The following is an 11,561-nucleotide window of genomic DNA, read 5'->3' as shown; positions in this document are numbered from 1 at the left end:
TATTCACCTCTCCCCAGCCACACCTTCCCATTCTTCTTTCTACTCATGCTCTAAGTCACATCCTTCCACCCATCTATCCATTCACCCTCTCATCCACCCATCCATTCACCCTCTCACCCACCCATCCATTCACCCTCTCACCCACCCATCCATTCACCCTCTCATCCATCCTCCATTCACCCTCTCATCGACCCATCCATTCACCCTCTCACCCACCCATCCATTCACCCTCTCACCCATCCATCCATTCACCCTCTCACCCACCCATCCATTCACCCTCTCAGCCACCCATCCATTCACCCTCTCACCCACCCATCCATTCACCCTCTCAGCCACCCATCCATTCACCCTCTCAGCCACCCATCCATTCACCCTCTCACCCACCCATCCATTCACCCTCTCACCCATCCATCCATTCACCCTCTCACCCACCCATCCATTCACCCTCTCAGCCACCCATCCATTCACCCTCTCACCCACCCATCCATTCACCCTCTCACCCACCCATCCATTCACCCTCTCACCCATCCATTCACCCTCTCACCCATCCATCATACCCATCCATTCTTTTTTTCTTAAACTTTTTAAAATTGTGAAATATTACATATATACAAAAAAGCAATACATTTCCAAGTACATTTTAATGAGTAGTTATAGAACAGATTTTTAAATTTAATATGGTTTATAGTTGCACGATTTTTCGTTTTTTCTTCTAGCTGTTCCATGACCCTGGAGACCAACAGAAATATCAATATAATGATTCAGCATTCACACTCATTTGTCAAATCCTATCTTCTATGTTATACTCCTCCTTCTGTTTAAATGACATATATACATAAAAGCAATATATTTCAAAGTGCCTCCCAACAATTAGTTGTAAACAGATTTCAGAGTTTGGTATGGGTTACAATTCACAATTTTAAGTTTTTATTTCTAACTGCTCTAAGGTACTGGAGGCTAAAAGAAATATCAGTATAATGATTCAGCACTCATGCTCATTTGTTAAACCCGATCTTCTCTGTATAACCTCACCCCATCCATTCTTTATCCATTCGCCCCTGCACTCACTCATCCATCCACCCACCTATCAATCACCCATCTGTACCCCACCCACCCATCTATCCAGCAAATATTTCTGAGCACCTACTACCCATCAGGCCCTAAACTTGCACCTGGGGATTGAGCCATGAATAAAAATTCAGGCTGTCAATGACAAGCAAATGTCCCATACCTGCAACCTCTTCTCAAGCTCTCTGACCACCTCCCATCTTTAAGGACAGCACGCCCCCTCCCTGCTGCCTTTATGAATGGAGGCAGCTCCTCTCAGCTCCAGGTATGGGAGGAGCCAAAAACATGGTTGGATCTCCTCTTGATCCCCAGTGTTTGAGCCAGACGTGCCTTCATTAAAAACTTTGCCCTGTCAGGCTGTCCCATCTTCTACCCCTCTCCACTGTTCTGTTCTCCAGTCACTCAGCCTCATTCTCCTGACTCGGGGACCTGCTTCCTAGTCCTGCTCTTCTCTGCTGTCCTTCCATTTTCTGGGGAGACTTTCCTTGCATGGGAATGATGCACCCACACCCTGGCTCTCTAGTTCTTTGACTGGATCACCCGGGACCGCTCAATCACTAACACCTTTCATAGCTCTCTCTCTAGTTCTCACACCCTCGATTCTACAAGCCCTGCTCTTCGAGCTCAGCGTGACCCACAGGTCCCTTTAATTTCTCATCTATCAGACCCCTCCTCATCCCTCTTCCTCTCTTTCCACCTCCAGAGCCCGGCATTAACTCACTGATCATTCTCTTCTCTATGTTTCCTGCACTTTTTCAGGCCTGTCTTTCCACCTCCCTGCCCAGCAGAGCCTGATGAGTTGGGGCTGTTGCCTTCTGTTTCCCTGTCCCCATCCTACCCCAGCCTGTCATGGGGACTGTAAAGACCCTTGCAGAAGAACAGACCAGGGCATGGGCCTAGCTCAAATCTCTTTTGGGCCCAAGTCATCCCTTAACCTCTATTCTTTTCCTTGGTTCCAAACTCTCCCTTTAGTGCTTTTGAGACTCTTCAGACCCCTTCTCAAGGATTTCCCCCCCAACTTTCTTTTAATTAATTAATTAATTAATTAATTTATATGAAACATATCCACATACAAACACAAAATTTTTTACCATATGCTCATTCCATTCGTGTTATATATTCAATAACTCAAAATGTTATCACATAGTTGTACATTCATCATCATGATCATTTCTTAGAACAGTTGCATCAATTCAGAAAAAGCAATAAAAAGTAAACAGAAAAAAATTCATACATACCATAACCCTTACCCCTCCTGTTCATTGATCACAAGCATTTCAATCTACTAAATGTATTTTAACATTTGTTCCCCCTGTTATTTACTTATTTTAAATCCATATGTTTTACTCATCTGTTGGTAAGGTAGATAAAAGGAGGATCAGACATAAGGTTTTCACAATCACACAGCCGCACTGTGAAAGCTATATCATTATACAATCATCATCAAGAAACATGGCTACTGGAACACAGCTCTACATTCTCAGGCATTTCCCTCCAGCCTCTTCATTACACCTTAACTAAAAAGGTGATATCTATTTAATGTGTAAGAATAACCTCCAGGATAACCTCTCGACTCTGTTTGGAATCTCTCAGCCACGGATACTTTATTTTTTCTCATTTCACTCTTCCCCCTTTTGGTCGAGAAGGTTTTCTCAATCCCTTGATGCTGAGTCCCAGCTCATTCTAGGATTTCTGTCCCACGTTGCCAGGAAGGTCCACTCCCCTGGGAGTCATGTCCCACGCAGAGAGGGGGAGGGCAGTGAGTTTGCTTGTCATGTTGGCTGAGAGAGAGAGAGGCCACATCTGAGCAACAGAAAAGGTTCTTTTGCCCCCCACCAACTTTCAGTTGGCCAGGAAGAGAGACTGCCTTGATTTTCTGTCTCCCCCAAAGAATACTTGTCCTGGCCTTTGCCAAGAATGAGGCTCTATCCTTTGGTCCAAGGCCAGCCTCTCTCTCCTCTCCTCCTCCAAGTCCTTCCCATTTTCCCTGGAGATCTCCCACCCTCATTTATCCCCCTGCCTTTGTACTAATAATAACTATAGTAACTCTTTTTATTGAGTGCTTCTGGTGTGCTAAGTGCTGCTTTAAGCACTTTGCATTGATTAATTAATCTCATCCTTACAGCTGCTCTACAGGGTCGTACCTCTTGTCAGCATCGCCCCCATATAAAGATGGAAAAACTGGGAGAGGTGGCAGTGGCAGAGCCAGGATCAGATTTCCAGCCCTGGCAGCTTGACTCTGGAGTCGCTCTGCATAACCCCTGTGTCTACCCCGTGCTGTTACTAGGCTTTTCCTCTCTGCAGTTCTACAGCAGCATTTTACCACGATCAGCTTTCTTTCATTGTTCCAACATCATCTCCTTTTTAGGAACCTGCTCTGCCTCTCTCTCTCTCCTCTCATTCATAGACCAACACTGTAAAAGGTTGTCTGTAATTTCAGTGTCCACTGCAATTATCCACTGCAGTGTCCAATGCAGGCCCATTCTCATCTGGCTTCTACCCCATCATTTCTCTCCGAGTCATCCACAAACTTCTGATTGCCAGGTTTTCCTCATTTTTCTCTTTCCTTGGGTGGGCTGCTGTGTTTGACAAAGCCAACTGCCTCTTCCTTTTTATTCAATGGAGTTTTTAAAGTAAAGTTTTTATTGAAGAATAACATATCTACATTGCTGTAAAATTTTAATTATAACTTTTAACCTTATATGGTTATGTATGTATATGTATTTTAATTTTTAATTTTGACATAAGTTCAGGATGACAGAAAAGTTGCAAGAACAGTACAAAATAACTCCTGTATAGCCTTCACCTAAATCCTTAAAATGTTACCAGCATTTCACCAAATTTGCTTGATCTTTTTCTCTATATATTATGTAAATATATACATTTTTTTCTGTACCATTTGAGAGTAAGTTGCATGCATGATACTCCTTTACCTCTGAGTATTTTCATGGTGTATTTCCTAAAAACAAGGACATTCTCTTACATGACCACTGACAGTGATAAAAATCAGTATATTAACATTGTACAAGGCTGTTATAGAACACAGATCTTACTCAGATTTTGTCAATTGCCCTACATATATATATATATATTTTAACATTTTATTATTGTATAACATAGCATATACACAAAGCAAAGAAAGAAAAAAGCAATAGTTTTCAAAGCACTCTTCTATAAGTAGTTACAAGACAAAGTCCTACATATATATTTAGATGTATTTTTATTTTACTTTTTTAAATACCAAAAACATCAAACAAACACAAATATTCCCATTTTGATTATTCCGTTCTACGTATATAATCAGTAATTCACAATATCATCACATAGTTGCATATTCATCATCACGATCATTTCTTGGAACATTTGCATCTATTCAGCAAAAGAAATAAAACGAAAACAGGAAAAAAATGTATACATACCACACCCCTTACCTCTCCCTTTCATTGATCACTAGCATTTCAAACTAAATTTATTTTAACATTTGTTCCCCCTATTATTTACTTTTATTCCATATATTCTACTCGTCTGTTGACAAGGTAGATAAAAGGAGCATCAGACCCAAGGTTTTCACAATCACACAGTCACATTGTGAAAGCTATATCATTATAAAATCATAAGATGTATTTTAAAAATGTATTTATACTATTTGATACGTAAGAATGCTTGAAAATTATGAAGCATAATTAAAAATGATCATCTTTCAACCAATCACCTAACCTAAGATTCAGAACAGGGGTTGACAGACTATGGTTTACAGGCCAAGTTTGGTCCCCTGCCTATGTTTGCAAATAAAGATTTATTGGAACACAGCCCTGTTCATTCATGCATACATCGCCTATGGTTGTTTTTGAGGCAAAACCGTAGAGTTGAGTAGTTATGACAGAGACATTATGGTGTACAAAACCCCCAAAGTTTACTATCTGACCCTTTACAAGAAAAGTTTGCTGACCCCTTTTCTAGAACAGAGCTGTCCAAAAGAACTTTCTGCACCAATGGAAATGTTCTATAAATTTATGCTGTCAAATACAGTAGCTATTGGCCACATGTGGCTATCAAGCTCTTGAAATGTAGCTAGGATGACTGAAGAATTGAATTTTTAATTTTATTTAATGTTAATTAATTGAAATTTAAATCACAGTAGCCACTGTGGCTAAAGGCTACTGCATTAGACAGCAAGATCTAGAATATCACTTAGATCTTTTCATCTTCTTTTAAATGCCTTTCTATCCTACATCCCTGTCTTTTCAGATCCCACAGGTAACAACAATTTTGAGCTTTGGGTTTATTATTCCCTTTCTATTTGAAAATATAGTTATCAGATATGTAGGTTTCTGTAAACAATATATTGCTCATTTTTGAATTTAACAAAATGCTATCACACTACACGTAGTCTTCTGCAACTAGATTTTTTCACCCAACATTATATTTCTGCCAAGTTGCTATGGGTGATTGAAGCATGTTCATTATTTTTTACAAGGGCAGGCACCGGGACTCGAACCCAGGTCTCTGGCATGGCAGGCAAGAACTCTGCCTGCTGAGCCACCGTGGCCTACCCAGCATGTTCATTTTTACGGCTGTACAATGTTTCATTGTGTAGCTACACCAAAAATTGGTTTTATCCATTTCTTATTAATGGATACTAGGACGGTTTCCATTTTCTTATTTCTAAGAACAAAGCTTCTAGGAACTTCCTTGCACATCTTTCCTGATGTGTATGTTTGTGAGTTTCTTTAGAAGAAGAATTACTGGGCCAGCAGGAGCTGTAAAGTTTTAAATTTATAAATGGTGCCATCTTGTTTTCCAAAGTTCCAGTACTAATTTACATTCCCACCTGCTGAGTGTAAAAGGTCCCCTTGGTCTAAATCCTCAGACTTGGTGGTATCAGACTTCATTTTTGCCAACTTAGTGGGTGTAAATTTGTATATCACGTGGTCTTAATTTACATTTTCCTGATTATTAAGGAGGTTCATTTTTTTCTTTGTATGTTGATTGGGCTTTCATGTTTCTACTTCTGAAAAATGCCGTTCCTGTCTTCTGTTCATGTTTTCAACTGGGCTGTTAGCTGTGTATGCTGCAAATAACTTCTCCCCTTTGTTGGCTTGCCTTCTAATTTTCCTTATGATGCCTTGGTGGAGAAAAGTTCTTAATTTGAATGTAATTGAATTCATGAATATTTTCTTTTATGTTCCATGCTTTTCATCTTATTGAGGAAAACTTTCCCTGTTCTGAGAAAGTATTCTCCCATATTTTCATCTGAGTTTATAAGTTTTGCCTTTTATATTAAAGTCTTTAGTCCATCTGGAATTAATATCAATTATGGTGTGGGGATATCTAATTACTTATTGAGTAGTTCTTCCTTTCTCAGTGATCTGCGATCCCATTTCTATCTATGTCATATTTCAAATTTCCCTATATTTGTGGTTTATTTGAAGGCTTCCCATCCTGTTCCATTGACCTATTTGACTACTGTTGTCTCAAAACCACACTGTCTTAATTACTTTACTTTTATAACCAGTCTTGATATTAGGGTGCATTCACCTTATTTTTCTTTGCAGTAGCATCTATTCCTGGCCTTTGCTCTTTTAAGATATTTTAGAATCAGCTTGTTTACACCCACAAAAAATTCTGTTGTGGCTTTGATTGGAATCACATTGAATGTGTATAGCTATCTAGAAGGAACTGACATCTTTAACTACTGTCTTTCTTTTTTTAAAAAAAAATATTTTTCTTTAATGACTGCTTTACGATTTTTTTTTCCTTCTAGGTCATACGTATCTTTTGTTAGATTTATTTCTGGGTATCCTATGCTTTTGGTGCAACGGTAATGATATATCTTTAACAAGTACATCTCCTAAATGCAATGGATTTTTTTTCCTACAAGAAAAGATGTTGTTCTCCTTCCTTCATATATTGAGTTCTTAAAATCTAGAAGCTTTGCTAAATATCCTACTCTAACACATCATGTAGACTTTTGGGTTTCCTATGCAGACAAATACATAAACTTTAAGTGATGCACATTTCTTCCATTCCTATTGTTATACATTTATTTCATTTTCTTGTCTCACCACCCTGGCTAGGACCACCAGTACAACTTTTAATAGAAGCATCTTTATCTTGTTCATTTCTTGAAAAGAAGCTAATGCTTCCCAATCAGTGCTAATGTTTTCTATTGCTTTTGGGCAGATAACCTTTATTATTTAAGAAATTTGTCTTCTATTCTTAGTTTGTTAAGAATTTTTAAAAAATTATGGAAAGAATTCAATTGTATCAAATGCTGCTTCTGTAGCTATTGAAAAGACCGTGTAGTTCTCAATTAGTTTGTTAATGTGATGAATGACAATTTAAATTTCTAATATTAAGACATCATTGCAATTCTAGAATAATCCCAAGTTGACCATACCATGCTATCATTTTTATGCACTGCTGGATACTGATTGTTATTACTTTGCTTTGGACTTTAGCATCTATGGTCTTGAGTGAGATTGCCTGTAATTTTCCTTTCTCATCCTCTCCTTGTCAGATTTTGGAATCGAGGTTATACTGTCCTCATTGAATGAATTGGGGAGCATTCTGTCTCTTTGTATTCTCTTGAAGAGTTTGTATAGGTTGGAATGGTCTGTTCCTTGACATGGAGTTTTTTATAGTGTTTCTATCTTTCTAATCTCTTCTGGATCTATAAATATATTTCTCTTTTTTATTTTTAATGAAATTTTTTGGTGAAAACTTTTTTTTATCAATTTTGCCAGAGGTTTGTCTTTTTATTAGCCTTTTTCAAAAAAAGTCTTTGTTGATTTTTTTTAACAGCTTCTGAGCTTTGATTGCATTCGTTTCTTCTCTTAGCTTTCTTATTTACTTCCTTTGTTTTCTTTGGATTTATTCTGTGGTTCTGTCTATATCTTCTTAAATTGGGTGGCTAGCTCATTAATTTTTGGCTTTTCATCTTTTCTGACAGGAATTTTCAAGAGTCTACATTTCATCGGACAGACGACTTTGGCTTTATCCCCCAGTTTTGATAAACAACTATTTTCATTCTCCTTCTAAGTATTTACAAAGTTCCGTGATGATTTCTTTTTGACTTATGAATCATTTAGAAGACTATTTTAAAGTTTCCAAAAGTGTGAGAATTTTTCATTAATCTGTTCCTTACTGAGTTCTCATTTAGGGGCATTGCAGTCAGAGAACACCATCTATGTGATGATGCTTCTTTGGAATTGAGACTTGTTTTCCAACCTAAAATGTGGTTAATTGAAATGATTTTAAAAAACGTGCGTGGCCCTTTGCATGAAGATGGCGCCGAAAGTGGAGAAGGAGGCCCCTGCCTCTCCTAAAACCGAAGCCAAAGCAAAGGCTTTGAAAGCCAAGACGCAGTACTGAAAGGCGTCCACAGACACACAAAAAAGAAGATCCACACTTCACCACATTCTGCTGGCCCGAGACACTGCGTTTCAGAAGACAACCCAAATATCCTCGGCAGAGCGCCCCCAGGAGAAACAAGCTTGGCCACCATGCCACCATCAAGTTCCCCGTGACCACTGAATCAGCCATGAAGAAGATTGAAGGTGACAGCACTCTCACGTTCATTGTGGATGTCAAGGCCAATGAGCACCAAATCAAACAGGCTGTGAAGAAGCTCTTTGACATTGACGTGGCCAAGGTCAACACTCTAATCAGGCCTGATGGAAAGAAGAAGGTGAATGTTCCATTGACTTCTGACTATGATGCTTTGGATGTTACCAACAAAATTGGAGTCATTTAAACTGAGTCTGGCTGGCAAATTCTAAATATGTAAGTTTTTTGACTGTTAAAAGAAAATGTGTGTGTGTAGGAAGTTTAATCTCTAATTGTTCTAAGCCGAGTTCCATGAACTTACATTAAACCTGACCTTGATTATGTTGTTCAAATCCTTTTTATCTCTGACTTTTTATCTTGACCTACCAATAATGGAGAGGTGAGTATTGAAATCTTTCCCCACCATATTGGTTTTTTTCTATTTTCCCTTGCAGTTCTACCGAATTTTGCTTTCTAATTTTCAAGACTATTTTATTAGGTACATATAGATTTATAACTGTTGCATCTTCCTGAAGAATGGAACTTTTTATTTTTTATGCACTGATCTTTTTTATCTCAAAAAACGTTTTCTGCCTTAAAGTCCTTTTTTTTCCTTTTGGATTTTAATGTAGCTGTCTCAGTTTTCTTTTGATTAGTATTTGTATGGGCTGTCAGCCTGGCTCCTGGCTCCTTATCTAATGCTTTATAAATGGCACATTTAGTCTATTTAAATTTAGTGTGATTATTGATATATTTTGACTTGTTTTTTATTGTTTTATTTATCCCTCCCCCCATTCTTTCTTCCCTTCCTCTCTTGTCTTTCCCTCCTTTGTTGGTTATTTTCTTTTTCTATCCTTCCTTATCCCCTCTCTTGGTTTGGTATTTATATCCTCTACTTCTACCCTATATACTTTTGAAATTTTGTCCTGCATACCTAATGAAGTCTCGGGTTTTTAGTATCTAAACCTTCCCAAATAAAACAAGGACGTTGAACCCTGTAACGCTGATCTCCTATAGACTTATGTACAATTTTTTGATTAGTGTTTTAGCTTTTTCCTTTTCTCTCCCCATGCTGTTATTATTTTATGGAATACTTGTTTAGATTTACCTACGTGTTTATCAATTTCTTTGCTCAGCATTCTATCTCATATACAGCTCTTCCTTCTGGGATTATTTTTCTTCTTCCTATAGTACATCCTTCAGAAGTTCCTTTAGTAAAAGATAGATTTGTAGTAAACTCATTTTGTTTATCTGAAAAAAAAGATCTCTATTTCACCCTCGCCCTTGAAAGATAGTTTTGCTAAGTACACAACTCTAGGTTGACAGCTATTTTCTTTCCATGCTTTGAAGCTATTTCCTGTTTTCTGGCTTTCACTGTTGCTTTTGAGTGTTGTCTAATTACCCTCCCTCTGTAGGTGAGATGCCTCTTCTGTGCGTCTGCTTTTAAGATCTTTGTCTTTGGTGTGAGGCAGTTTCACTACTCTGACAAGACGTGGATTTCTTTTTATTTAGCCTGTTGGATATAGGCTCCCAGTATCGGGATATACACCTTTCATCAGTTCTGGAAAATTCTCAGCCATTATCTTTTCAAATAGTGCCTCTCCTTCTTCCTCTCTCTATTTTCTGTTTCTGAGACTTTCATTCCATCCCCTATAGCTTCGAACCTCTCTTTCACATCTTCCATTGGCTTGCCTGTCTGCACTGCAATCCGTGTAATTTCTTCACATCTATATTCCAGCTCACTCTTTGTCTCTTCAGTTGTATCTAATTTGCTGTTGAACCCATTTGTGCAATTTTTAGTTCTAACAGTTACGGTCTTCATTTTTTAAAGTTCTATTTTGTTCTTTTCCAGAGCTGACCAGTCAATTTTTAGTTGTCTCTTGGTACTCGATCACTTTGGTAATTTCATCTTTTATTTCAATCATGATTATTTCATATGCTGTAATTGTAATAATTCCAATTTCTGACTTCGCTGGGGATATAAATCTATTGTTTGTTGTTTTTGCGGACTCTCTCACACACTTCCTTGTGTGTTTGGTGATTTTTTTTTTCATTGTGGTTCGGATTCGGTACTATTCCATGGGAAGTCTGAGGGCCTGCGTTGGGAAATTTTCTTCCAGAGAGGATTCCAGAGAGGACATTTCTAACAGGAACCAAGGGACACCATTGCCTTGAGCCCCCTTTCACCTCTTTTGAGGGTCCTGGATATTAACGTGGGAGTCCTAAGTGGCAGTGGTCCCACCCTGCTGCTAGCTCAGCCTTGGTCTCCTGATAGCAGAATTTGCTCTCAGGAAGCTCTCCCTGGTTTTCTGACAGCTGTCTTCCCATCTGGATGTCAACTCCCAGTTTTTTCCCACCTCCTTGCTGCTGGTTCTGGTGGTCTTGGCGCATCCCCTTACCTCCTGCACGTGTAGCAGTGCTTTAAAAGGTATTTTCTTTCAGGGATCTGGTTGATTTGTAGCCTGAGGGCACTTCAAAGTATCTATTTGCAATGTTGCTGGAAGAGGATCCCTCCTTTCGTTGTAACTCTCTACTCTCTGTCTCATGATTGTAAGTTCTTGCCTCCAGGCTATCTCCTATTAAAACATATTCCAAACTGATGCTTGAACTAAATTTCAAAGGAACAAATCTGGCCTAGTCACTTCCCTGGTTAAAACACTCCACTGTCCCCAGGGGGAAAGTTTAAAGCTCTTCAAGGCCTGTCTCTTGCTAGTTTTTCCAGTCTCATCCCCAGGGCTCCTGGCCTCAAACTGTATGCTCTAGTAATACCTACCTTCCTATTCCATGTTATTTGTCCATTTCCTTGCATTTCTACTACCAAAAATTCCTTTTCACAATCCCACCTCCCCTTTTTTTTTTATCACCAGGCTAATTCTTATTTATCCTTTACGACTCATCTCTGAGTCACAGGCTAATTCTTACTTATCCTTTATGACTCATCTCTG

General features: G+C 38.6%; 1 long non-coding RNA gene and 1 pseudogene across 1 annotated transcript; one reads left to right on the top strand and one right to left on the bottom strand.

Annotated features, from left to right (window-relative positions):
* Positions 1 to 628: 628 nt before the first annotated feature.
* On the bottom strand, positions 629 to 11,480 carry LOC143663772 (uncharacterized). Its single transcript, XR_013166161.1, has 3 exons — positions 11,390 to 11,480; positions 2,635 to 2,849; positions 629 to 729 (listed from the first exon to the last, which is right to left on the bottom strand). It is a non-coding gene; the product is annotated as an uncharacterized LOC143663772 (long non-coding RNA).
* Positions 8,350 to 8,824, top strand: LOC143663756 (large ribosomal subunit protein uL23 pseudogene; annotated as a pseudogene).
* Positions 11,481 to 11,561: the final 81 nt, after the last annotated feature.

The sequence above is a fragment of the Tamandua tetradactyla genome, chromosome 2, assembly GCF_023851605.1.
Source record: "Tamandua tetradactyla isolate mTamTet1 chromosome 2, mTamTet1.pri, whole genome shotgun sequence".
In the NCBI taxonomy this organism is placed as follows: domain Eukaryota; kingdom Metazoa; phylum Chordata; class Mammalia; order Pilosa; family Myrmecophagidae; genus Tamandua; species Tamandua tetradactyla.
Note: the sequence above shows the minus strand (reverse complement) of the source record. Positions and strands in the feature narration are given on the sequence as shown.